Source organism: Ischnura elegans, chromosome 6, assembly GCF_921293095.1.
Source record: "Ischnura elegans chromosome 6, ioIscEleg1.1, whole genome shotgun sequence".
Lineage (NCBI taxonomy): Eukaryota > Metazoa > Arthropoda > Insecta > Odonata > Coenagrionidae > Ischnura > Ischnura elegans.
Window position 1 is genome coordinate 47,729,334 of NC_060251.1, and position 23,637 is coordinate 47,752,970.

Sequence of the window (23,637 nt, forward strand, 5' to 3'; positions counted from 1 at the left end):
ATTACTTCCTATTGTGTCCCCAAAAGCAGTTTCGTCTGAGGTAGGCAGCCCGCAATACTAGGTTTCATTTTACGTGACATCGACGCATCGATAGGTGACGCCAGATAGAGATGTTTTATGTCAAAAACGTGGAAATCATCCCTGAAAATGTCAAAAATGTTCATGTCACTAAGATTGTAGATTGATTGACTGCAGGAAAAAATACTAAGTTGTCGCTTGTTTTCAGGTACATAACATTTTTTAACGAGCTCTAAATTCACATTTTTTTCACATTTAATTTTTTAGTTAAGAAAATAAGCTAAAGCAGTCTACTTTCTTTTTGATTCAGCGAAATGTTAATTTGAAGTAGGCATAAGTATCATTATTGCAGTTGAATGTAGCTTAAGGTATGGATTCTTTATGAGCGATGAAATAAATATTTTTTTCAATTTTCGATTGTTGTTAGTGAAACAACACTCTTATCTTTCCAAAATTCAAGGCAAATATACAAAAAAATTCTCTCATCTTTACTTCGAATATTATTCATCAGAGGTATTCGTGAACCCCATAATGAATTCCTCAAGCTTTTTAGTTTTTACGTTGACGTATATGAATCGTCAAGCTTTCATTACGACCTTTTCACACTGTTTTTACTTTTTATTGCATGCACTCGAATGAGGTATGTACTCTCGGTGCAAGCCGGTAAACACAAAGAATTTTTTTCCAAACAAAGACCATTTTTATGAATTGCAGCAAAAACGTACCGAGAGAATCCTATCTTAAAAGACTCGAGAGAGAAAGACCATGGGCCATGAAAAACAAGGATGAGAGGAATTTAAGGGATTAAAGTTTTTTTTAATACAATTTTTAACTCAAGTCTTCATAAGTCAGCTTATTAAAAGAAAAATAATCCAACGAATATATACGTCTATTCATCCTTACATTCCCGCTCATATTTTAAAGAAGTAATGGCTGACTGGAAGAGGTGAAGTGCAGGTTGCTTTATAACGTCGTAGATTTTCCCTTGCATGGTAGGAAAATTCTGCGTTGTGCCTATTTTTGTGATGGTTGTGGTTTGATCAGCAAACCTTAGGGAAGTGGCGAGTCTATAGGAGCGGCCAGTGGTTTGAAACTCACCATAAATAAAATCGAAATTTTTGGAGGTCAGTTACATATTACGTAGTAAATAATAAAAATAAATGTAGTAAAAAAGTATTTAGTTACATTTTCCGATACATTTATGTACTTTAACGAAATGAAAATTAGCTCTTATATTAGGGCCTATTTTACACACTTTTGGTTTAATATCCAGTGGCAGATCCAGAGTGGGGCCAGGGATGCAATAGCTCCCCCCTGGCGTAAAAATATTTACACTCGATAGAATGATAATTATGACTGGACCCCCACTACTGCTGGGAGGTTACCCCCCCCCCCACTCAGCTCCCCCTTTGTCCCTATCCTGGATTCGCCACTGCCTCAGGGTGTAATTCTTTGCTATTAATCACGGTACGGAGATTACCATAACAATTTTAATTCTTCGTGACTGGTCAAAATAACTAAAAATTTCCTGAATAATTGCAATTTAAATTAACAATGTATGTAATTTGTCAATAGCATCCTTATTTTCGAGTATTTTAACTTTGAACATTAAAATTAATATTTCGAATATGTGGAATGAAACAAATGTATATCTCATCAATTAAATTAATATTCATAATGGTACTATTAAATATGAAGTCTCCGCCGTGTCCAGTTGGGTTTTCAATATCTCCTGTGATTCACCGGTAATGCTACTTTTGAAATTTGTGATAAATTCGAAGAAATACCGTGGATTTATAATGTCGTTATCTTGGATTCAAATTCACTTACTTCGGTTACTCACATGTGGAGTCAGGAGGGTCGACAACCGTATTAGCAATTGCCAGAGATGAAAGGATCAAATGAAGGTATTCGACGACCAGCTGAGGCTCTTCTCGGAGTTGGGATGTGACTGTAGCAAGTTTTGGACGTCATTCAAGTCTGCCGCGCGTCTCTAAGGTCTCCAGGATAAATAGGGGGCATGTTGAACGTAATTTGAGATAAATGGAGAAATTTGAATCAGTGTGAAGCGTTTGCGAGATAATTGCGTACTGATTTTCGCTTAGTGTTAAGAGGACGTATCGCCCCTATCGATGAGTCATTTTCTTGACCTATCACTTGCTTTAAACTTCGGCATCTTGAAATTAAAAGAGCTTATTGTGTAAACCCTTGAAAAAGAATTTCAGTGTCTCATGCATGGAAATTTCAGCTCTTTAATATTATTTTTAGTGATGATAATGATAAATTCCTTTATCGTTCTAGGAGCGAACTCCTTTGGAACATGAATTTACATGGTGTGCAAGACAATTAATACGGGAAAAAGCCAATCAGACAATCAGGAAACGAACAATGGAAATTGTCGAAGGAATTAATTATAGTCATAACGAACACAACGCTATCATCAACATTATGAAAAAATTGAATTGTTTCTTCTAATACCAAAAAGGAACATTAAGCATACTAATAAGCAAATAAATTAATTAATTCAGTCAGTAACAATACAGCAAAAATCATTCACAGTAACAAAATTCAGTAACAGTGATAAATTTATAGGTCGATGTAAAGAAGGGCTTTTCCTTTTAAACCTTATATTTTCGTTGTCGTATTCGTTGATTAATTTGTTTATGGTAATTTGTCGATTAATGCAATTGTTTTTAACGCATACCAAAAATTCAAATGCAATTATCTAAATCTATGTCATTCACTCATTCCGTTAGTCAGTTCATTTATTTTGGTATCCTAAAATAATGAATAGTTTATAAAAAGTAAACAGTTTATTATTTAAGTGCCTATTCCTTCGGTTTAAGTAGGTTTACATGGAACATATTGCGAATAATCTCGGCCTATCTCCCCGCCGAATATGAAAATCCCTTTGGCATCCTATTACCTTTTTGTTCGCGGTACTACCGGACCATTACGTCTCCTCCGTATCTCATGTGGAAGTTTACTATCCCCGCCCACCACTTCCAGCACTTCATTGCTCCTCTTCCTCTCCATTCATTTCACCTTCTACATTCTCCTCCACACCCACAGCTCGACACCATCCAGTCTTTTCTCGTCTGCCTTGTTCAAGAGTCCATATTTTGGCACCTGAAAGCGCTACATTCCAGATCTCACTTTACACTAGCTTTTTTAACTCTCACGTAATTTTTGTCTCATCGGCTCTTAGTATTAATAAATAATTTTTGTAATTAATTATTAATTAAGAATTAATTTGCCTGATGATAGATAGTAATGTTTTGATAGTTGTTGTTGTAGTTCAAAATGAACGTAAGTCAATGACGACTACAATAAAATGTTTTAGTTACCCTAATTGTAGTGTTAAAGTTGTAAAGGTTTGTTGTACATGTTTGTAATGATTATGTAAACAACATTAGTACTATACAGATTCTATGGTCGTTAAGTACTTATTTCTGAAGAGTATTTAATAATATTGTTCAAAAAGCTAAAATTATCGATTTAAAAATTTTCAATGTCCCTTAAATGTTAAATTTTAATCTGTTTGTAGTGTTAATTACCGTCTAAGTGTAGAGAAATAACCGCTGCGAGTTACGGACGAAGATATTTATGTTAAAAATGCTTTTCTTTTACTTCATATTTCAAACTATTTCTATGTGGTTGTAGTTGCAATGCACTTAATCTTTTTACTTATTTATGTATTTCAATTGAGTTGGCCGAGTCGGTGATCCCAAAGTGCAGATATTGTCCAATAGGGCACCCATATTCCAAACAAATAGTTGTATATAAAAATATTTGTATTTATCTAATCTGAAATTAAAATCATTTTTATTATTATTTGATAGTAAATTTTTTCCAGACCGCCTAGAGAATGTGCAGGCTTTAGTAGGGAGATTGACTCCGTAGTGAGGTGTGTGCAAGGCATCGCTGATAGATGGAGAAGCAGACCCCTCAAAAAGCTGAGGGAGACAGAGCCTGTGGGTGCCGGGGGAAGGAAAAAAGGGGAAGGGGTACGTAGTGCGCAAACGCGGTGCCAATATTCCCCTCCAGTCCCCCTACGGCGAGTCAATGGAGGGGAATGAGATAGGTAGGGGAGGGGGGCACTGCTTAAATTAAGGCAACGAATGGAATGGGGTAAGAGTTATCCTCCCTCCCCTCTTTCCCCTACTCACCCACCTTTATGACCCCTCATCGCTTCGGGGGTATCTCCCTTCAAGAGTTCAGAGTGCGATCGGATTCCGTAGCGCGGAGTACGCGCTTCACTTGTCAACTGAGGTAGCGGCACGGGCTGCTGATCCTCCAATGAGGTGTAATTGGACCATTTGACTCGAATCTCATAACATGACTCATTCTAAACCATTCACTGGAAAGCGTTTTGCGAACTTTTTATCAGTAGCGGCATAGATTTTGGTGGAGGTGGCCTAAAGCTTAAACCATTTACCCTAAGAAGAGAGGAGAGCGAAGGATAGTTGGAGGGAAACCGGGTGCCACCATTCTCCTGCCCTTCATGTAAGGCCCCGAGGGGATACGGCTTAACTGCCTATCTAGACGGACCCAGTGGTGTACTTCAAGTTGCCTCTTCAGTACAGTTACTTCTCCAGCAGGGATCGGTTTACCGCTGAAAGATTTCCGACATCGCCGGGATTCGAACCGAAGATTTCGGAATGGGAATCCCACGCTTGCCACCATATCAACTCGATCCCTTAGACGTTTGTCTTCGAGACGTTGATTCCACACTAGTTGGAAATTGAAAATGAGAATGGAGACTATTGTTTCATGAAGTGATCTGTGATTCAAAATTTCTATCGTGATTGGAGTTGGAATATTAGTATTTGAAGAAAACTGTTAAATGATACCATCCAATATTCCATGCTTTTAAACTCCTCAGAAAGGTGCTATCAATTGTTGTTCAGTGATGAAGATTGTGAGGTAATAAGATATTGGTGTGAGAAAAACTATGAAACCAACTTTGGTAATGGTATTCAAACTCGAGGAGAAATGAATACAATTTGTGGTATTATCCGTAAGACTAGGTTCATTTTTTAAGAGCATAAGTCTGTGTAATACGACCAATATTTTCGTAGTTAGGACTCCCGCAGACTTTCCGTGATATTGTGACCGGGGTGAGAATAAGTACGATCGTATGCTTGCGAATGAAAACAATCTCTTGTTGATTGAATGGGATAACCTCGAATGTGTATTCAGTGTTTCGGTACAATTCCATTGGGAAAACTTTTCGTCCTATTTTTGGTGTGTTAGCATCCGGCGTCCACTTTGTTGAAACACGGCATTTGACTTGTATTTGCCGGTTGAGAGAGCCCGGCTGAGCGTGCCAGATAACGACCTTGCGCAAGGCCAGCGCGTGGGATATTCGGCGCGAGGTAGCCAGCTGGTGTGCGGTGTAAACACGACACCGCGGGCGGAATTTGGAGTTACGTTGCCGGCGCGGCGTGTGGTCAGCCCAGGTACGTGTTTATTCTTTAGAAATTAACTAGTGCGCTTTCCATGCGTTGTCAGTCAAGGCACTTTATTTCTCAATTTGGAGCATATTGATTTCGCATTCATAGAAATTATTCACCGTAAAATTATCTGTTTAATATATTTAAAAATTTTATGATGATACATCTTTGACGAGAATATATTAACGTTTTGATGAAATATTGCGCTTATCGTGGAAGATCTAACAATAAGTACTTAATTTCACTTCAAATTTTCTTTCTGACCTCGAGACATTATGCATTTGCATGTATAATCAATATGAAATGAGTATTAACTAAACTGCAATCGGAAATAGCCGAAGGGATACTCATAAAATGTGGTAAAACATAATGAATGAGTAATGAAAGACAAAAATCGCTAAAATAGGAGACGGTTACCCAAGTCGTAGCTCTAAGAGATATTTTTCTAATATTTTCTATCGTTTTCGTGCCGTTTATTCACAAATTCTTCGATCGGAAACAAACGATTTATTCCAGCATTAAATTTAGGTTTACTTTACGACTTCATTTGCACCTCATAACTATTGCTTGATTGGGAGTGCTAATCAGTTGTTTCTAGTAATTCTATCTTTCATTAAAGGTTTAAGGGAGCGTGGTAGTTCGGCTAGTGGCCGAAAATCTCAGGTTCAAAATACGGTCAATGTTGTTGCGCATCCCCAGAATAATTAATTGTGTCGAGAGATGTCCCAGGGGATTGCACCCTCAACCATGCAAAACTAGACTCATACTAGTTTTCTGAATCATCGTCGGCATTATATGATACTCTTCATGCAATAGGAAACGATCGTTTTTATTTCAACACATATTCTTTTTATCCAACTTTAGGTCATTTATCTTCTTCAATGAAGTGAAATTCTTGTTCCACTAATTGGAAGTCGTGAATGAAATAATTTTATAAATGTTGATGTACTTGAAGGCAATGCCTCATTAAGTTTATTCCACAGGAAACTTTCATATTTGTGTTTTCAAATGAAAAATTTGATTACGAGTTGTATAAATTAAAAAATGTACACAATTTTATTTACATTGAACTTTAACAGTCACAGTCACAATAGAATCATAATTTATTATAGATTTTTGTATTTTCAACTGTTTCGGTGTTTCACCATTACATCACGTCAACCATAGTTTTCGTAAAAAACATATGTATAATTTATTGCAGTAATTAGTACACATTGTTTGTGATAGGCTTATTAAAAGCTCTCGTAAAACTTTCCCTTGGTCATGAATTAAGACCAGTGGTGTCATAGTGCCGGAACGCGCTTGAATGTCTTTCCGGTACTGGTTAACAAAAGCCATGATACTCAACACTTTTATAAATTTTGCTGCCTCAAAATGTCTAATATTCGTAACAAAAACAAAAAATGTTATAAAATGTAAATAATAACTTTTAATAAAAAAAGACAGTAATATTTTACTTTGAAAAAGTTAAGGAAAGTATGTTCCGGCACTGTTAATTTTGCCATGACGTCACTGAAGAAGACCGTCAGCTTTTTTTAAGTCCGTTACCTCACTACTAGGAAGTAGGAGTAGTTCTTGTTCTAAACAAAAAGTAGTTCTTGACGAAATTAGCTCTGATGTTGTAGAAGTCACATCAGGTGTTCCACAAGGAAGCGTAATCGGCCCCCTGTTGTTCATTATATACATTAATGATCTCTGCTCCCGCATTAGCAGTAAAATACGTTTATTTGCTGACGACGCTGTCATCTATCGCGAAATTAGTGATCACTCTGGCTATGAAATTCTATCATCGGACTTAACAACGTTCATTTGTGGAGCCAAGAGTGGGGACTCGAACTTAATCTGAGCAAATGCATGGCGGTACATTTCTTGCGGAATTCGTGCAACTCTAACCATGTTTACAGGATGCAGTATGCAGTGGATGGTATTACCATAAAGGAAACAGACGAAGTGAAGTACCTGGGAGTTACGATAACCTCGAACCTCACATGGGGAACACATATAAAGAATATTTGCGGCATAGCCCTGTAGAAATTAGGATTCGTCAAGCGTATTATGGGAAGATTTTCGGATGAGAAAGTAAAAGAAAGGTGCTATTTCGCTCTCGTCCGACCGCACCTTGAATATGCAGCGAGCGTATGGGATCCGGTGCAGAAAGACTTAATCCGCAAACTGAATAAAATACAAAGGAAGGCTGCGCGTTTCGTCAAAAACTGCTACGGGCGTACAGACAGCGTTACCCAGATGTTAAGCGAATTAGGCTGGGAGCCGTTGGAGACTCGGAGGATGCGCGCTAGGCTTAGATTGTTTGAACAATTGAGAATGGATATCTTTAAGAGCGACACAGAGAACATAATATTAGAGCCATACTATATTTCTAGGTCCGATAGAAGAGATAAATTAAGAGAGGTGTTTTGCCGAACGGATAGATATGGGAATTCGTTTTTCCCCCGAACCATAAAGGACTTTAATAAACGCTAGTCCCAACCTCGTTAGACCACTTCATTTTTTTAGCTGTAAACGGCTGGTGTCCTAACACCCCCTGCCACGCGCCTTTTAGGCGGCTTGCGGGGTATTATGTGGATGTAGATGTAGGATATTGGATATGAAGCTATGATATTTCTACAATGATATTTTCCCCAACTTTTGCCCCCTTTATGCAATTAGTTTCACTGTAAACATTTTGAATATGTATGGTTTAATTTTTCGTGCATAGTAAAGTATGGTAATTTTAAAATTCACATTCCATGTTATCATAATTTGTATCGTAGTGTCTTTTATCATGATTTCATAGAAAGTTTAAGTTCGTAAACATAAAAAACAGTGCTTAAAATTACCATTTTGCGTGTAAAATCTTGATTATAGCCGAGAAATTTTTTTAATTCTAGTACCAGACATGATGTTCTCACCTCAATTAATTGCTAGTCCTTTTATGGAGCATCATTAATAAGCATTAATGTTGAGAAGCATGATAATATATATTCTAGCGCTTGGGCCACAGCTTAGCGAAAATCCAAGTTACTAATCTAAACTGATTTACTCATACCACACAGTCCCTCTTTCCATTCCATCCATAATCAACATGGTTTTCTTCCGGGTCGCTCATGCATGACCAACTTATCCGTCTTTCAGCATAATGCCATTAACTCCATTAATAATAAATCACAGTTAGACACCATTTTCCTGGATTTTTCCAAAGCTTTTGACTCTATCAATCATAGCCTCCTCCTCCACAAATTAGGTGAACGATTTAATATTTCTGGTAATTTCAAAAGTCTCCTAACTAGCTTCCTCAACAATCGAACTCAAAGGGTTATTCTTTCTGGCTCATCTTCTCCTTGGTCTCCTCTGACATCTGGGGTTCCTCAGGGGAGTGTCCTTGGTCCTTATCTGTTTAACTTGTATATTGATGATCTTGCCTCTTTGCTACCTTCTTCCCAAGCTCAAACTCTCCTTTATGCTGACGATTGTAAATTGTTCAAGGATATTCAAAAACCATCTGATTGCCAAGACCTACAAGATGCCTTACGTCAGACATCGAATTGGTGTAATGTCTGGAATCTTACATTAAACCCAGATAAATGTAGTGTGATGTCCATTTCCCTAAAGAAGATAACTCATCAATTTGACTACAGTATTTTTAATCACTCGCTGAAACGTGTATCAACATCTAAGGACCTAGGCATTATCACTGATGATAAATTAAATTTTTCTCCACACATACAATCCATCAAGTCTAAAGCAATGTCCCTCTTAGGACTCCTGTTCCGTTTCACTGAAATTAAAGACCCCCAGGCACTTCGAACTTTTTTTTCATCTATCATTCTTCCAATTCTTACCTACTCTTGTCCCATTTGGTCTATCTCTTCACAAACCAACCTCTCATCCCTGGACTGTGTCAGCAATTTCTTTGCCAATATAGTAAAAAATAGAATACCGCATTTACGCAACATGTCCACTAATGCTATTCTCTCCTCCCTCTTCATCCCTAATCACACTACCCATAGGCTCACAGCTGATTTAAAACTTATTTATAAGATTCTCAATTCCACCATCGACTGCCCAGCATTGCTCTCTTTTATCAATTTTAAAGTTCCACCCCGCCCTACCCGTTCTCATCCCCTAATCCACATACCCATTCCTAGACTTTCACTCACTAAACGTTCGTTTTTCTACCGCATTACTTCTGTGTTGAACTCACTCCCTCCACACATCGACCCCTTTGCACTTCTATTGAAATCCTTCATAAGCCTTTCCCTATCCTATCTGTCACCGAAGTAGTCTGTCACTGCAGTTTCTTGTTTGTCCTTTTGTTTTTGTAAATGAAATTATTGTTTTCTACATGTTATATTGCGTCTTCGTCCTCTAATTTATGTATTGTTACCTGGCCACTATAAAATGGCATATGCTGTATGTGGTTATATTTCTTTAAAATAAAATAAATAAATAAAATAAAAATAAATCTCGTATGCTGCTCATAAAGCTTATATTTAAATACAGCATTTCCGCTCAGGAAAAGTTCTCACGCGACTTTGCGGTGCTTCGACCAGTAGCTACCCATTTAGTTTTTAATTCCACTTGGCAGAATGAAAGCCCCATGACTGTGATTTTATGTCCATGTAAAAGAAATAAGAATTCCAATAAAAGTTTTCCACCCTTTCATTCCGCAACCCACAGAATAATTGTTTTTATTTTGAATGTGTAAAATAAATATGATAACTTTAGAAAACTCTAAGAAAAAATATCTCCGGGTAATGAAAGCCATACTTATTTAATTTTAGTCGACGTTTGATACCTTCTGATGGTGAAATAGAAATAATCAAGTCCAAATGTGAGCACTTAGGTGAGTTTTTCACAAAAAAATGCTTTAGTAACTTCTCACCAAAAATGGTATCAGAACCAAGTACCTTAATATAGATAACACTTTCATACACAATTCAACCTTTAAAATTCCCAGGAATAGAAAATGGGGAAATTAACGTAAACACATGAGGTGAAACAATGGAAAACACGTCAGGCAAGTCATGATAGTCAGGCAAGATGGTTAGTGAGTCATCACGTGGATATGTTGTTGTAACTGTAAGAGAGTAATGCAGAAAATATGATCAAGAATATGTTAGCACGGTGAAACAATGTATTTCGGAATAATATATTTGCACGATAAAAATAATATAAATTGAAAATTAATGGGTAAGCGAATAATTTTAATGGGAATAGAAAAAGTAAATTCCAATTCTCCATAAATCACATAATTTGGCCAGATTTGGAATTATTAACACTTGAAATGTTGCATTAAGGCAGGTTAATGACAAGCTAAAACTGAAGAGCTCCAAAAAATTGATTGTTTGAGGCGTAACTTGGTGAAAGCGATTCATCATTAAAATTAAAAAGAAGAATTTTGTACTTTCACGTGACTCTAAGAGATATTTTTCTAAATTTTTCTATCGTTTTCTTGCCGTTTATCCACAAATTCTTCGACCGGAAACAAACGATTTATTCCAGCATTAAATTTAGGCTTACTTTACGACTTCATTTGCACCTCATAACCATTGCTTGATTGGGAGTGTTAATCAGTTTATTAATGTGAAAGTTCAAAGTTCTTTTTTTTAATTTGAATAGCTCCAGTATTGTTGCTCTTTTTTCCGACTTCGTTTTCGCTTCACTTCGTGACTTTCTGTTTTTTTTAATTTCTGATTGTTGTTTAACGCTGAATAAAGAAGATTGATCGATGTCAACTTTAAGATCCAATGACAACTCTCCATACAAATTTAATTATTGAACTGACCAAGGTTTCCGATTTGGACATGGAATGACCAAATTCTATAAATTTAGGCTTTAAACGCTAATATAATGATATTTAAGGTAAATGAGGAAAGCTGCAATGCGTCGGAAGAGTTGACCAGGTAACCGTTACGCAATGCAGCCGATATCCCACGTGCTCAACCTTAATCAATGCGGCTACGCTGCAAGAGCCCCTCATTGGGAAATTTGTGGGAGATGAAAATTGCCGATTGTAGCAAACTCTGAAAATTAGAGATTAACTTACAATACAGAACTGTACGGATATGGCATTCTTGAATTATGTTCACTAGCAAATCTAAATCTCTCCGACAGATAAACAAAAGTCTTGTATGCCAGTGTACGGTATTTTTTCACATAAAGATTTGGTTTTACGCCAAGTTTTCACACTGGATTTGTTTCTGTTCTTTCAGATGAATTACCATTGCATAATATATGATATCATGAAGCATTGTATAGGTGTTCATTTTCTTTATTTTCCATATGGGAGCTCATAAATTATATTTAATTTTTAATTCTGATTTCATAATAAAAGGAATGCTTTCTCTTCAAAATTATCTCATTTGAATATTTTAAAATCATATTTACCTTATGATGATATTCTGTTAAGATTTGATTATGTAAATGCATTTTTACCTCGAGGTTTTTGAAAAAAAAACGGTCTAAGTGAGCGTTTAAAAATATTTTTAATTTTTGCAAACCCTTTTCTACTTAATTTACACACTCACTGTAAATGAAAAAAAAAGTTTAGCCGTGAGCGATTTTATAATTTGTCGGCTTTATCTGATTGTTTGTAAGTTAACCTTATGGGTGCGGAACCAACAGTGGCTATTACATTATAGCGTTTCACTGCCACTGGTTTCCAACCTCAACAGCCAACTTAACTTTTACTAGAAACTGAATGAGGACGTAAAAATTCCACTAGCTTTCGCATCGAACCTCTCTTTATTGGGTCGATTAAAGAGGATATATCCAGGTGGCCGAAACGCTGAGAAAACCACTATTTTTGACGTCCCTTTCACCATTTTATAACGTTTTTATTAACTCGCTTTCTTTTGTGTCATCTTGTCCGGATGTAATCATGCAACTCCATTTTTACTCCTTTTCCGAATTTGGTATCAAAATGAAATTCTTTGCATAACTCATAACCACATGAAAATGTAAAATTCTAACATTTTTATTATGATTTTGATATGTATGTAGATTTTTATGCAGAATTTAAAATTAAATATGGAGATTAATTCAAAAATGACCATCCGATGGCAGCGCTGCGGTCATTTTAAGTAACGAGAATAATGGTAAGTCATAACAAAAAATTTGTTTACATCAAAGTTCATTGAAAAATTGATGGAACAAAAATTTTCTCGCATTCTTTTTAGGAAAACATATTTTTTAGATTAGTTTTATTTTATATTATTTCCATACTTGCTCAGGCGAAAGCACCAACGTCTCTGGATATTTAACCTTTGTTGCGTGAAAGATCGATGTTCAACTATCAACTTGAGGTTTATGAGAAAAAAGATTAGCGCATATTGCTATTTTTATGTGGCCATTGATTGAGAAATAATAACTTAGTAATTGGTAACGATTGCTGTATACCTAACTCTTAATTGTATCTATTACATTGGGAAAACATTACTCTCACTGTGGAAATATAATTGTTATCTTTTAAAGTAATCGTTCCTATCTTTTTATTACGGTAGCAACTGAGTTGAAGTGACCCCCTACCATACACTTTTTTGTAAGATAGCAAGGCACCAAATAGATTTTATGACCTTACATAGGCTTTATAAGACCATGCATAGGCGCATCCTATCGATTTGATCCGGTAGCGTTTGCTTATTTTTAATAATTTTTGTACGGATTGAAAGTTTAAGTCACTCATAAGTAATCATACCCTCTCCCTCTCTAAGGTGTTTCTTTTATTTAAAATTCCAATCTGGGAAAGCTCTAAAACCTTGCCGTAATATTCTCGCACTATATTATAAGCAGGGTGGATGCAACGGAAAAGAAATAGCTTTGAAGTCGATGGAGCAAGTATATTTTGTTAAATTCTAATGTAAGTATTATTGAACTACTATTCCTTACAATAATTTAGTGGAGCTATTTATTGAATAAGGTGATTATGTCCGAAGAAGAGAAATCCAAAAACAAAAGTTGATGAAAAGGAAAAATATTTTCGATGCCGGTTTTTCGATTGTCTTCGGTAATCATCTCTGGGGAGGAGAACAGGTGTTATACCGCGGAGGGTAAGTTGAGGATGCTATTGGTTTCGAAGATGTTTTCCTTCCAACTATAATTGGCACTTGTATATCCTTTGGTATTTTCAGTTTGGTACTTATAGATCTTATTGATCTGCAATAAAGAATGAAATAGCTGTTCAATGTAGAAGAAATGTGTACAATGACAATTTAAAAAAAATACAGTAATTTAAATTCGTTCGTAATAAAACACGTCAATACAAATGACTTATAATAAATCGTTTTTTGAGGTAAGCAAATGAAGCAAGGAGGTTGTAAATATTTCGTTGAGCACATACCTTATTTAAACCACCGAAAATGTTGCTTAAGAAAGAGCAAATAATGGTAAACACAGATTACCCTCACAAACGAGCACGAGAGTTATAATTTTTTTTGCTGATAAATGCATGAGCGTGTCTTCAGTGCGTGAGTGAGGTACTGAACCCTCAACTTGGGCTGCTAAGACACTATAAAAACATTTTACGAAGCCTCAGTAAACTTTGAACTCGTTTTAAGTGGGTACGATAGCTGTCTTCAATTTATTAAAAATGAATATTAAAATCGCCCTCCGGTATCTATGGAATATGCGAAGAATACTTGACTTCGGTGTTTTGATAGCTGTTGTTCTCCTCTGAAAACATGAACTTCCACTTGCTTCTTTCGATTTATCGAAGCATCATTTAACCGTAGGCAATATATGGTGAGAATATATTAGAGGATCACTTTACTCGTGAAAATTCATAGAACATTCATTTCTGCTATTTCTTAGTAGCTATGGAGAATTGGCTCTAAGTTTGTTGAAACCGGTGTAATAGGTACGCGAAGAATATCAAATTTATGCTTTGTTTTAGTCCATAGTTTGTAACCGGCTACTGACCTAGTTTCAGCAGAATTGAAATCACAATGAAGTTCCGTTTATTCCCATGAAATCCTGCACCAGGTTTCCATATTGATTCTCAGGGTGTTGGTTTTCCACATCATCGACGGTGATTTGCTTGAAATATTTTTATAGACTAGACTGGAATAGAAATGAGTAATAGCTGAGGCAAAGATATATGTTATAGCTGAGTGTCAGGGTCGGTAATATTTTCTAATCATGATGTATAAAATCAATTTTCTTCATTTACATTAGCATCTCTATTTTGATGGGTCCGATACTAGAGTGGAGAATTCTGTATTCAAAAATTCATGCAATCTTCATCCGGGCATTCTTTATTAGGACTTTACGGAATGGTAAACAGTACAGTTCTGGACATAGTTATCTTCTGAAGTTATTTCTTTCGGAGGTATTTCAGTGTTTCCAGAATATCTGCGTTTTTACTTATGCCCCAGATTAAAAGGAATTTTCGCTCTCTCTCGCTTCACCGGTCATTTTTCGAGATTGACTATTGAGAACTATTCATATCATCTTAAAATCTTCAGGGTATGCAAACTGGACAGGTTGCAACCTTTGTCTGCATCTAACATGCAGCCTCAGTATTTTATGAGGTGTTGAATTTTCATATTAGAGATATGGATAAATATTGGAAAGGGTCTGATGTATACACCTTGAAAAGTTAATAATGATTACGTAATTTTTATGTAAGTATTACGAAAATATAAAGGCAAAATACCCTTTGGCGAGAAGAAGAAATGCGTCCTTATTATACTTGTTTATGAACCCTCTGTTAAGCTCGTCTCTCCTGTTTTCTGGCTGCCTCGCCTGTTTTTCCGTAGGATTAGGGCCATATGTCCCATCTGGAAGGCAGACTGGTGAAATAAACAATGCTTGTAGTTGCACCATCACGTTGGAATATCACTGTTTAATCCTATTGAGACCACGTATCCTCACGTTCTCGTCGGGACAGCAACAAATGGTGTATGCACTCTACTCAAGATCACGTATTGAGGCTCACGAAACGGGTATTTTTACGTGTTTTCATTCGAAGACACAGCGCTTGATCCTTTCCCGTATTTATCACTTGTAAGCTTCAGCGATTGGCAAAGACAGTAGTAAGTAAAGACGAATAGACCCCTTTGTGCACGTGTATCATGTATGTAGTGATGACATATTGAGTTATAAAGCATTGTTTCGAAATCTTATTGCTCTCTTAGGACTGAAATCTCTCCCTTTCAATCTTTCACCGCATTCAGTTACATGATGGATATTTGAAGGAATGGAGTTTTATCCAGAGGGTGACAAAAAAGAATAGTAATAAAATTGGCGTAATTTTAGTCTGTAGCTAATTGGAGTGGGGAAAGGAGAAGAGGAAGTTAACACTCTAAACGTGAGAGATAAAGTTTTCATATCCGGTGTTAGTGATTGTAGGCGACGTTAGTGATTTATCTCTTTTAATCCGAGTCTTTTCGATTAATGAGTACATATCCAGTGACATGAATGAATTTATTAATGGGGTCATATTTATATGAAATAAACGCAATTTTTTTTTCATAAAAATCGTTACAAAATAAAAGATGAAATTCTCGCCAAAAACTCTTCTATTTTTCACCGAGCAGTGGCGACGGGAATAAGCCCTCGCCTCCCATACTGAAGGTCGCGGGTTCTCGTCCCGCCCGGATAGGTTCACCCCATCCAGGGCATGAATGTGTGTGATTGTCTGTTGTAAAATGTTGAAATCCCCGATTTAAAGGCCGCTTTGTGCTGTTTTCGTGATAATTGAGATAAATGAATATGAATACAAAAATAAATAAATTCTCGATACATGTTCCGTTAAACCTTATGTTTTCTAAATTTTTATGACCGAAATGAAAAATAGGAATCTCCCCGTGATTATGGGGAGAGAGAATTTCCTTTAAAATAATTTTAATTGGGATTTTGTGTCGGGGGAAGTGACATGCTGTGCATACCAATTGCAGTATTGTAGTACTAACGTAAGTAGCAATGTATGCAGTGAATGCCGATAATATTTTGGCCGAAAGAGCAATTTTTCTTCTTCTTTCGGGGGATGGGTTATCCTCATCTTATTGCTCTTAGCTCAGCGCTACTGCTTTGATGCTCTCGATGAGGATACCTTTGACGCTTCCCCTTTAATGCTCCGTGGTAGCGCATAAGGCTGGAGCGAGATAATAGGGGGATGTGAGGACGCGAGATAGCTTGGATATGGAGACGGTGAACATTAAGAAGGTAGGGAGCCACTCTACGAGAACGGGGAAGAATACGTTTGCACCTAAGCTCGGGAGGTTCTAATGGAGTTGACGGAGGAAGGGAAGAAAGCGGGAGAGAGAAGAAAGGAAGAGATGAGAAGGTGTAAGTGCTGGTGTGAGTTCTCATTGCACGAATATTACTAAAGAGGATCCTCAAGCCGGCCTATGAATGTGTTGTCACCAAGGAGGTAGGGATATACTAGGCGGGGCACCCAGTGGCGCCGACTCCATGGGGCCTGAGGGGGCCCGAGCCCCCTCAAAAATTCGTTATTGGTGTGAGGAAAAAATGTGTCAGGCTTGTCGATTTTCCCCGGAGTATACAGGTATCGAGATTCGAGTTATCAAGGTTCTAAAGTTGATCATATGACTCGTATAAAATGCTTAAAAAACTTATAACTCACTACTTATATAATTTCCGCGGGAAAGATCCCCGGTTTGGGCCCCCCCAATGTTTTTTGTGAACTGGCATCCCAGGGGTACCACTGGTTCCGAGCGTAGAGAAAAGTGTGGCAAGATGGGTGGCTTGGGTAGGATAACCCACGCCTAATTTGACCAAAACATTGGCAATCCCATAATGGTAAATGCTTACTATTTGGTGAAATATTTGGTCATAACTCGCTTATGCATTTGAATTAAGTATGGAGCACACACCGTACACCCATTTTTTCTGACTTCTTTGGTAGGATTCGCGAAGTTATGTCTCAAACAGCTGTTCCCAGGGAAAAGTTACCATCCATCACTTCGGTTACGCTCTACAACTAGTTCAGCTGAGAATAAAATTTAACGAGTGTAAGCTAGTCATTTCCCTGCGCTTCTTCTGGCATTTTATTTTATTTTAGCATATGAAAATCTAACAGCTACAGTACAAAAGTATATTTCAAGCATATCCCCGCCATTAAAGTGGCTAACGGTGCACAGAGTTAACATATTAATAGAATTATCACGAATTATGGGAAAACTCCGATGAAAAACACCGGATAGATATTAGTGATTGTGGTAACATTTTTCACATTATGTAGCTCATTTTCAGAACAAAAGTTACGCACCTCAAAACATCAGTTCAGAGATTAAGTCCCAAAATTGCGAACCAAGATGGCGGAATTCTGACCACGCTAAAAACTCAGAAATTGCTCCTCCGGATATTTCAACCTCCTTGGTTGTCACCCACCGCCTATGTTAATGGATTTGCAGACGTCGCCACTCGTGTCGGTGACGGACCAATTGATCCGAGTATCACGGGGAAACAAGGTATAATTAGTAGTGTCAACTGAAATTTACATTCATGATGATGTGATACAAACGAAGGTGGTAAAAAATTATTAACTTTCCAATGCAATTCCTTGCGTTTGCAAAGACCATGCTGCAAAATAATGGAAAAAAATGGATCGCATTGCACTCATCCCCGCGCCGCGGACAGTTTAGAAAGCCGATTATATTGTGACCGAAGTGGCAACAGAAATCAGCAGGAGCGGTCTGGGGTGATTAGGGGCACTCGTCTGACGCTCATTATAGGGCCCCCCTTACCGGGGAATTTGGGGATCCTCCCCATGAAAATGTTAGCAAATCGTATTCCAAAAAAATGGATTTTGACGCTATTCTGGCTCTTAAAAACCAGGAAAAAGGTAATAAAAAATAGCGATATCTTTAGAAAAAATAATACGATAAGTGAGTTTATTTATATATCAATGCACCAGACTGGCAACTTTCCACAAAAAAGGCACCCACAGTAATTCAATTTTTTTTAGATTCAATGTTACACGGGTACTGTCCCAAATTCTTTGTCAATTAGGATTGAAGCTGTGATTCACCTTATTTTCAGCTGATAGAACCGAAAGTATCGAAAAATCATTATAATTGTTGTCTACGAAGATCCACTCAGTTTATATCAGTCTTAAAATCACCTCGTTCTTTTAGGGACCATATATCTTTCAAATTTTTGTTCGTGTATAAATGCGAATATGACTCACAATTAAAGGTGAAATTTTTCTCTCATTGATGCATAATTAACTAACTAATGGAACCCTGGGCGATTGTGTTACAGTGTAGGCAAGTGAGAAATTCATCTGGTCGTGCTTTAATTCCATTTTCTCCGCGTAGATGAAATTTGCAGTGATTTTCCCTTATTTGATTTCCATGCAATACTGCCGGTCGATTCCTGAACTGTTGCTGTGCAGCAGGATGGGGTAATGGTCCGGCATGAATTTATCCCATTATCCGAAGTAGAGCAGAAAAGTAGGGCATCAGTCATCTCGGTCTCAGCCGTGCTCCTTTTTTATAACGAAATCCATTTATAATGTTTGGCATACACGGTCCCTCTAAACCACATGGCCTGTCAGAGATTTCCACACATAAACATGCCAAGCAGGAAATTGCAGAATGATATAAAAACAAAATACTTAACAACAAATATATATTAATAAAACTAGCGAACGCTAAATATAGAGAATAAATTTAGGCATTCCACCTTATGAAGAGACGAGTATTCATGCCAAATATATTGAACATAACTAGTTAAATGTTTTTAACTTCCTCCAGTAACGTTGCATATACCTCTTTATTTACTTCTGCCCTTCCTTTATATCTCTAAGGTGTTTGGGAATGCTATTGAAAATGCCTGGTACATGGTATAAGCTAATTTTTTACCATATAAATTGCAGTATCTATGTTTTACTAACGAAGGGTAACTCCTTTTTGACATGCAGTGTGTTTTTTACAGGGAATCTTTAACTATTTTTTAATCATAATTTTTTATTATTATTCCCATTACATTTGTGGGCAAGTATCAAGCTTATCATCCACGGCTATAGTTGCCCTTTAATTCCGATTTACAGTAAATGCTCGGCAGTCACTAATGGTTATTCCAAACAAAAGAATTTTTTGGGTAAAGTCTTGGAGGCATCGCTCATGAATAAACATAAGTTACTTTTTTCACCAAATTTCGAGGAAATGAAAAATTTGCGAATGGGTGTTTGTATATTATTTTGTATGGTTCAATTTACGTCCCCCTTAAGTTCCACTTTTTTTCCTCCCCCGCTGCAAGAAGGGGAAATACCTTTTATAAAAAAATCTCAGCTTTCGCAAATAGTGAATACAAAGTTAAATGCACAAGTCTTTTCTCGTCCTCCTTCCTAATTGTCCATGTTTCCGCACCGTGAAGCGCTATATTCCAGATCAGACTCATCACTAGCTTTTTCTATTAGCTCTTACACTACGATCCTTCCATAAGCTCCTTCCTTTTTATGAACATTTTCTTTGCTAACGCAAATCTCTTCCTGATGTCCTAACTGCAGTATCTGTTTTCTGCTAATGTGCTTCCCAAATATGTGAATCGCTGTACCTGCTCAAGTTTTTCCCACTTAATTTAGGCTATGGAGTCTCACAGTGGCGTAACTAGGAATGTGCTTTGGGGTGGGATGAGGAGTCTTGGGGGCGACCTCCCTCTCAGGTAACCTCCCCCTCTCAGGGGATTTCGAGAGAATTTTTGAACAATGACATTCCTGGAAATAAATGTTAAGTCATTTTGGCTCGAAAGATTTAACTTTAAGCAGATGCAGTTACTAAATTTCAAAACTAGACAATAGTTTTAAATATTTTATTTCTTTGAGGCTTTGGGGGGGAGGGATACCCTCATCCCCCCATAGTTACGCCACTGGAGTCTCACATTCCTCGCTCACGATGCTTAATATTAGACTCAAGAGAATAGGAGGTGGGCAAAAACTTGAACTTCTGCGATAGATTCTATAAAGCCGCGAAAACCTTGGTATTCATTTTGAGTCACCTCCGTATTTGTCTACAATCGTCTAGTCGTGACCAACGGAGCTTCCTTAATTCATTGCAGGAGCATACAGCCTAGCTATCTTCCTCGCGTCGTGTCTTATCTTTCGTCTCTTTCCCGTAGCTCGGAAGGTACCTCGATCTCCTTCACTCTACACACGCTTTCCGTATTCAGCGTCCTTTCTTTATACGTGTAATAACCAGACCCTTAACCTTTGAAGTGCTTTAAGAAGCTTCCCACTCAACCTTTCTCCACCAGAACTTCAAAGTGAAGAAGGAAACCTTTCTTCATTTAAATTTCTTATGATTTTTCATGCATAGTAGGAAAAGCTGATTCCGCATCTCAATTGAAAAGAAGTCATTCAGTTTTTTTTTTAGAGACGCTGGTATTATATGAAAGCCTCAGCATAAGAGGAGTGCAGGTGTATGCCTTTAAAACTTTTGTCTTTTGAGGATGTATGTTGTGCTTAGAATGGAGATAACCACGGAACAGCGATATGTGTACCTGTACAGAGACTACGCATGCAATATAGAGAACTGGGCTGCTGGCTTAGGAGTTCTCGGTCTCAATCCGTGGTAAAGCCTTCGGTCACCCCCAAAATAAAATCCTCGACGTGCGAAGTGTCTCATGGAATGGGACTAGTCTCATTACTACACTAGCTTTAATGTGTGACATTCATATGACTATTGGTATTTTGACTAAGGCTTAGGCCGCTTCCCAATCCACAGTTATGCGCCTTTGTGCCCTGGCTGACGTCACGTTCAGGAAGCGACGTCATGGAAGTGTCGTCCCAATGCGCGTAGGGCAAGGGTTTGAAAGGCGTGAGGAGTGAAGGGCACGAAGGGTACGAGAAAGGCGAGGTAACAAGGAATAGTTACTGTCACCTTGAATTAGTTTCGGCGATCGAACCCTTCGTATGGATGGAAGAAAACCACGCCGCGGCGCCGCCGCTCAGAACACGAATTTGTGGTTGCCAACGCACTAAAAGTAATCACGTGCGAAGAATGTATACATGGGAAATGCTAGGAGACAAAAGAACTTTCAACTAGACTATTTTTTAGTGAATCAGATGTTTAGGAATCAGGTTGAGGAAATTTCCGCCACCGGCGCGCCGGCGGAAAGGATTAACCGCCTACGACTGTGCATGCCTTCTTTGCTTTTTTGTTCAATCTTTCTCTTCTTACTTTGATAAGGACGATTTTGCAGCAATTATAAGAATAAAGAAACCTTTATAATGGTTAGCTTAAAATCAGCATTTGTGGTAACATAGCTCATTTTTTTTTGATTAACAAAATGAACAATTCCACCTTGGTGCTGGCTGCGATTGAAAGAGCACGAAGTGCGCAAGATACCCCAAGGGCGGGTTAGAGACGGGACACAGGGTATACCCTTCTGGATTGAAACACGACCTTAGTATGAGGCGACCTTAACCCTCACCTGTCCAACCCAATATACAGGTTGAATTATTGAGTGAATGAATCAAGTTTCAAGCAATTATACGTCTAAGCCAAATCTCTAAGCGAGTTAGTGACAAATACATCGTTGTTGGTTATTGCCTTTATCCAAAATTTGCTAATTTGACCTTAAAATTATTTCCTGGGGGTAATCATTTTTAATATTTGAGGTATATTTTATTGTTAATATGTGTTGGCTCGTTATATATTGAAAATTTAAAGATGAAAGTGGAACCACTAAGCGAGAAATATGTCACCATGAAAGAACGATTTAGTAGGGGAATTCGTCTTGTGGATGGCTAAAGTTCATCTGCTCATTTACAGCTAACCCTTCCACCCTTATTCGTGAGATAGGCAAAGTGATCCTGTGGTGCTCCAGTCGAAGCAGACCGGTTGAATAGATACAGGGCAGAGCGGGACTTTTCCGATACTTCAGGAAAGGAGAGAGAGAGGCGAATTTGATCAAGAGAGACGAAGGCAGGCGACGATGTGGCGTGCTCAGACGTTCTGAATAAACGAGTGGAGAAGTGCTCCCTCCCTCTGAATAATACCGAGGATAGAAGGCAAACTTCTCGTGACTTCGATGGGAGACTGGCATTGTCGAGTCTTTCACGGGATAGTTTTACTCCTGGCTCTCAAATTAGCATATCCCATTTAGTTCTGTTGTTTTTTGTCTCCCCTTTCACCTTGTTGGAGTACCACCTCTCGTTACTTTTTGGAGAGACGAAGCTTATGGTGAACCTGAAAAAAGTGTGGCTTTTTCCCTCTATCCCTCTCAGGGTAAACTCTTTAAGAGTTCCGCTTTATGTACCGTGAAAGTGATAACTTTTAGTCACAGTTAGAGACGATTTTTTAGTGTCTTGTTTGAGCTAACCTTAAGATAATACAGCCTTCCACTTTACCTGACGGTTGCTGAAGATTCTGCTTAGCTTGAAGAAGCTTGAATATTAAGCAGAAGCTAATCAGAAATGTCAACTTAAGGTGAACTAGAAGGCTTTATCACCTTATGGTTACCGTTAACCAGTTTTTATAAAACCGGCCTTAAAGGGATTAATTGGTCATTGTTAGCCACCCCAAGTCCACCATTATCGCTGTGAACTCGACGACTACTATGGACTTGTGAGTGAGTGAAACACAGACGAAATATCTTCTGAGAAATATGAAACTTCTCAGAGTAACAGTTGGAGAGTTCGATTCCCTCAGTCACCGTCCAATTACAGTAATCAAATAATTAATTAAATGAGGCGAATATGAGCGACTAATCTTGAGGAATCTTCGGTCTGCTCTGTTTTGTGCTATGGCTGATCTCTACTCATACTCACGTAGCCAAAGCATCATTCAGATTGAATCACTGAGTGCGTTAAATTATTTCACGAAAAATTTCCAGCCCTTTTGCCATGCCATGAACCTCTTAATAGTATGTCTTTTACCTTTCCTCCCAGGCTGATGTCCCATCTTGGCGTGGCACACTGTAAGTGCGCGGTGCCATGAGGAGAGTTTGTATACTTCTCGGTCTTTGTGTGCCATTTTCGGTTCTCGTTATTGGCTTACCTCTGAATTGCGAAACTAACGCAAAAATAATAGTCCTGAAAACTATTATACTTTTCATATTTTTATTTTAGGCTAATTTCCCATGCTGGCGTGGCATAGTGGGAGTGGCGCGGTGGAATGAGGATAGTTAGTATAATTTTCTGTATTTGTGTACCATTTTCGGTTCTCGGTATAGGCTTACCCTTGAATAGCGAATCTAA

At 37.8% G+C, this 23,637-nt stretch overlaps 1 protein-coding gene across 1 annotated transcript in view; it reads left to right on the forward strand.

Moving 5' to 3' along the window:
• Positions 1-4,265: 4,265 nt before the first annotated feature.
• The window catches only part of LOC124160643 (chondroitin sulfate N-acetylgalactosaminyltransferase 2-like), a 119,728-nt gene continuing 100,356 nt past the window's right edge, over positions 4,266-23,637 (forward strand). Inside the window, exon 1 of the mRNA XM_046536558.1 lies at positions 4,266-5,480. The gene's annotated coding sequence lies outside the window, so the exon portion shown is untranslated. The remainder of the gene's footprint in view (positions 5,481-23,637) is intronic.